This window comes from Bos grunniens, chromosome 10 (assembly GCF_055505025.1).
Source record: "Bos grunniens cultivar Pamir isolate PY7600 chromosome 10, Bosgru_T2T1.0, whole genome shotgun sequence".
In the NCBI taxonomy this organism is placed as follows: Eukaryota; Metazoa; Chordata; class Mammalia; order Artiodactyla; family Bovidae; genus Bos; species Bos grunniens.
The window spans coordinates 84,845,572-84,850,746 of record NC_141174.1 but is presented as its reverse complement, the minus strand read 5'-3'; the positions used below and the strand labels follow the sequence as shown (position 1 = coordinate 84,850,746).

The 5,175-nt window shown below is 50.0% G+C and overlaps 1 long non-coding RNA gene across 2 annotated transcripts; it reads left to right on the top strand.

Annotated features, from left to right (window-relative positions):
- The first annotated feature begins 314 nt into the window (after positions 1-314).
- LOC147365239 (uncharacterized) lies at positions 315-4,089 on the top strand. 2 transcript variants are annotated; one of them, XR_015133737.1, is made up of 3 exons: positions 315-454; positions 1,023-1,288; positions 3,431-4,089. It is a non-coding gene; the product is annotated as an uncharacterized LOC147365239 (long non-coding RNA). The 2 variants fall into 2 exon arrangements; XR_015133736.1 differs by having other exon boundaries at positions 344-472.
- Positions 4,090-5,175: the final 1,086 nt, after the last annotated feature.

The window sequence follows — 5,175 nt, the reverse complement described above, 5'->3', positions numbered from 1 at the left end:
CAGGGAGGGAAGGAAAAGAAAAGAGACCTACCTCTGAATTGTGGTTCTGCTGAATTCGCCCACATTTATGGAGCATCTGCCTCAAGTAGGACCTTGAGCCTGACACCAAGGCAGGGCTGTAAAATACAGTTGCCCAGGCTGTGCACTGCACAACTCCAGAAGATTCATTCCCAGAGACAACAGAGGTGGTTCTGCAGAGGAAGCAGGCTGGCTCCCACCCAGATGGTGTGGGAGTCAGGAGGCCTGGCTTCTGCTCATCTAACATTCTGAGTCTTAGATTTCTCATGTCCAAACAGGGGTTTACAGTACTCACACTTCTCATCTCCCAGTGTCTCAAGGAAGACTCACAGGGTGTTAATTGATGTGATAAAAAGAGAGAAAGCAGATAACTCCTCCCACAGAAAAGCCCAAACAGTGGATTCAGGAATAAAGAGGAAGAGGGAACTGCTTCCAGGTGGGGAGACTGGAGAAGGTAATATTTGATACAGGTTGTAAAGAATGAGGAGGCATTCTACAGGCAAGCCAGTGGGGTCAGGGTGCAGCATTGCAGGCCAGGCAGGGGGACAGCGTGAGCTAAGGCCTGGAAGTGGGAGTGAAGAGCTGGGGCAATGGAAGGGAATGTGTGGTTTGGCCTAGGAGGAGCTGGCGCAGGGAGTAAGGAGGGGAGAGCATGGGTTTAGTCTCCAATAAGATAGCAGAAGACCCCAGGGTCCCTGCAGGGAAGGCCTGGGGTAGCCCAAAAGTGTGCTGAGAAGTCAGAAGCCTGTTCCCCTCTGCCCCTCGCTGGTTTTGTCATTTGAGATGAGTCACAGCCTCCCTCAAGTCTCAGTTTCCTCATCTGTAAAATGAGGATTTCAGACAAGTTCCTCTTGTGGCTAATTTGGTCTGTACTTCTAGTTCTAAGAAGCTGGTTGTTGACCATGGGGTGTCACAGGAAGCTTAGACTGACAAGACCTGCCCTGTGCTTCCCTGTTCCCCAGAGAGCACTCCCATCCTTACCCTACACCCCCATTTTGAAACAGCCTTGGGTTACTGTGCTGCACGGATGCGAGCCTCCCTGGAGTGAGGCTGCACCTTCCTCCTGGCTGAAGACTGAGCTCAGCAGGACTCCAGCCCCACCCTTCAGATAAGCCAGGAACACCCACACCTGGAGCTGCCCCTGAGCCAGCAAGCAGCCTCACAGCCCTGGTGTCATTGGCTGAGACCCAGGAACCCTCAGGGAGAGCAGCTGCTCACCACATACCACACATCCTGCACACCAGCATCCCTAGTCAGACTGAACCAAAAGGTAAGCCTCCACTTCCTGGTCAGGCCTGATGGCTCCCTGTGAAAAGCAGAGCGACCCCCATGGAATGGCAGTTCCATGACACCTGGTCCCTGGGCAGGGTTAGTGGGCTTCTTGCTGCTCGGCCAAAACCCTCCCCTTCCCCACAAGCACTGCGATGCTTTCTCAGCTTGATTCTGGGGGCAACACAGAGAAGTAGTGGCTTGTGGCTTGGACTTTGGGGTCAGTGGTGCGAGTTGAGATTCTCAGCCCCACTCCTTGCTAGTAGAATGATCCTGACCTTGAACCACTTCCCTATTTTTTCTAAGTTTCCACTTGCTCCCCTTCATAAAATAGGAATAATAACATCTCCCTTCTAGGGTTATTGTGAAGATGAAATGTAGTCATGTTTTAAGGTACCCTGCCTAGGTGCCTTAAGGCCCCGAACATAAGGGTTGAGTTGTAGAAGATGGTAGAGTTTGCTGGTGGGGTGCCCTTGGACCAAGTGGAGGACTTGCAACATACCAAGTGGGTCTCCAGAGGGGCTTCCCATGAGGTGCAGTGGTAAAGAATCTGTCTGCAAATGCAGGAGACTCAGGAGACACCAGTTCAATCCCTGGGTCAGGAATATCCCCTGGCGTAGAAAATGGCAACCAGCTCCACTATTCCTGCCTGGAAAATTCTATGGACAGAGGAGCCTGGAGGGCTACAGTCCAGGGGGTCGCAAAGAGTCAGACATGACTGAACGACGGAGCACAAGGTGAATTCTTCAAGGTGTGACTGGCAGGGGCAGAAGTTACAGTGTTGGGTTGCTTGGCTCCACAGCGCCCCCTTCCTACCAAGCAAGGCCACTACCACCAAGCAAGGCCACGACCACGACCGGCGCAGCCACGACTTGAGCGCCCTCCAGTGGTCGCTCCTCTGCCCTCGGGCACCACAGCTTAGTCCCCACAACACTCAAGACTCTGCCCGACAGCAGCAGGTGCCTTTTGGCCCCAGAAAAACAAAACAGCCCAATTGCAATACCTTGCAGGCTTCTCAAGCTTATAGTCCCCCAGATTAAGCGAGATCAAATTTTTACCATAGGCATATGAGTTATGTTAAAAAATACGAAGAAACAAGGGCTGCCCTGGTGGCTTAATGATAAAAAAAAAAATCTACTTGCCAATGCAAGAGACATGGGTTCAATCCCTGCTCTGGGCAGATCCCACATGCCTCGGAGCAACCAAGCCTGTGTGCCACAAATATTGAGCCTGTGCGCCACAACTATTGAGCCTGTGCTCTAGAACCCGAGAGCCACACCACTGAGCCCACAGGCCTGGAGCCCATGCTCAGCAACAAGAGCAGCCACCGCAATGAGAAGCCACGCATGGCAGCTAGAGAGTAGCTCCTGCTTGCCACAGCTAGAGAAAAGGCCGAGCAGCAACAGAGACCCAGCACAGACAAATAAATACGTTTTTAAAATATGAAGAAACAAATGATTTGTTTTTAAATAAAAAATACAATGGAGATGGAAGGGGGGAAGTTAGGGTGGAAAAAGAGAAAAAAAGGTCCATTTTTCATAAGCTGTGTTGTAGGGATGAAATGAAGTAGAGAACAGGGAAATTTCAGTTCCTAAAACCACTCCTGCAGTGCCTAAAAAAAGAAGAAAGTCCAGTTGGGACAAGGAACGTGAAGCTGTGGGGGGAATGCAGCCCGGCAGGCATGTGTGTGAGCAGAGGGGGCCCCAGGCAGGAGTGCAGCTCATCCAGCCCCTGGTTCTCAGGGGTGGGAGCCCACAGCACCCCCGCCTCTGGGATCTTGGCTGCAGCTGGCTCAGGGCCCTCCCGTTAGTCATGTCAAGTACCTTTAAACTCAGGGTTTTAGAGCCGCCCACAAACGCTCAGGTGAGAATAGCTGTGCATTTCCTGAAATGAGGACGGGGAGATGCACACTCGACCTAAGCAACCCAAATGCCTCCATCCTCCAGATTTCTGGGGTCACCGTTCCTTTAACAGTCCCATAACAAGTCCAAGCATCCATCTCCTGTGACGGGGGAGGGTGGGGGCAGTGCTTCCCAGGATTCCTCTCCGTGGACTTCTGAGCCTCCCCGCAGAATGCAAACATGTTCATAGGACTCTGGTCATTTCTTATTATGTGACTCCCCCTCTCTACCACCCCACACAGCTCCACACAGGGGATCACCGCCTACCAGCTCATAATCTGATTCTCCAGCCACCGCACCCACCACCCTCCTTAGTGTGTCTTCTCAGTCCTGGACGCAGGCCAGTGTCTCCACCCTCCAACTCATCCAAGACCAAACTGATACCTTACGACAACTTTACTGAAGGTGGAAACTAATTGCAACTGCTACCAGATGTTTTTGGTCTTAAAGCTCATAGTCAAAATCTGACCTAGAGTCTGCCCAGCTCCTAGCAGGATTCCAGGTAGGGGGAACAGTCCTAGGAGTCTCCAGGAGTCTGCACAACTCAAAGACCACTCATTTTGGCCCCAGAGAGAGAGAAGAAAATCCGCCTCTCCCCAGTGCAAAGCCTGTGTCCTTTATGTCCTCGGGACACACCTCTCCTTTTGGACAGCTCTGAGCCACACGCATGTGGCCTGAACAGCAGGGCCCAGATGTGACAATCAGAAGGACTCTAAAATACAGCACAAATGAATGTATCTGAGGAAACAAAAACACAACAGACTTGTGGTTGCCTGGGGGAGGGAAGGATTGGGAGTTTGGGATTATCAGATGCAAACATACACAGGATGGGTGCTGCTGTGCAGCGCGGGGAACCATTCAGGATCTTTAATAAACCATAATGGAAAAGAAAAAAAAAGAATGACTTCCCGTTTTCGGAATAACTCTGTTGGGTGAGGGAAGCTCAACAGTAACTCATGCCCAGTTCCACGCACAGTCACCCCGCCCCCAAGAAGATCTGTAGGTTTGGGGGAACGCAGCTCCCACACCTAGTGATGCCTGGTTCTTGGCTCCAGATATCTCGGGAGAAAACGTAAGAAAAGAGGACAGGAACAAGCCACTGTGAGAATATTGTAAATCCAGGTGTTGGATGGGGAGTGGGGTGTAGGCAGGACCCTAACTGCACGGGACCAGACTCTCCTAACGTACCAGGTACGTCCTAAACAAGCCAGAACCTTGCAGGCTGCAGATGCTGATGCTGGTACACTTCACCCATGTTTCAGAGATTCCCCAAGAAAAATGGACAGGCACTTGCTGCCCTGATGAAGAGGTCACTCCCAGAACTGTCCAAGAGATGAATTCCAGTCTTACACTACACTGCTTCAAACGTTCACAAGCCCCCAGAGGAGTTTTTCCAGCTCCAACTTTATTTTAAAATCCAGGCTCTACCTACCGGGTACTCCATATAAACATGGAGAATTGAGAAACCCCTCATCAAAAGTAGGGAGGGAAGAGGCAGTCCACCAAAATTCTTTTGTTCTTCATCATCTAGCTTCTTTCCATCCGGGATTCTCCTCTGGATCCCAATCTATCCATCACCAATCATCTAACTATATGTCTCTATATCATCTATCTGCTTACCTACCTACCAATCTACTACCCCATGCCAATCTTAGCTGAAATGGCCACATTTTGCATCAGAGAATTTGCAGGTGCTCTCTGTAGTTGCTCACAGGCTAGTCCTTCAATTCCGAGTCTCTACCCTGCTGATTCCTACAGCATTAACCCCTTCTCTTCTGATCACTTCCAGACTTTAGTCAATATCCCAAACTAGGATCATTTGCTTTCCTTCAAAGTGTGCCTTCTGCAAAATGTTTATTTCTTTCTTTTTATTTGCATCACTTTCTTTAATTTAGGATTTTTTATTTTTAAAAATTTGAAAACTACAGGAAAAAGCAATAGATAACTACTCTTGGTATCTATTCTTAGGAAAAAAATAGTATCCCGT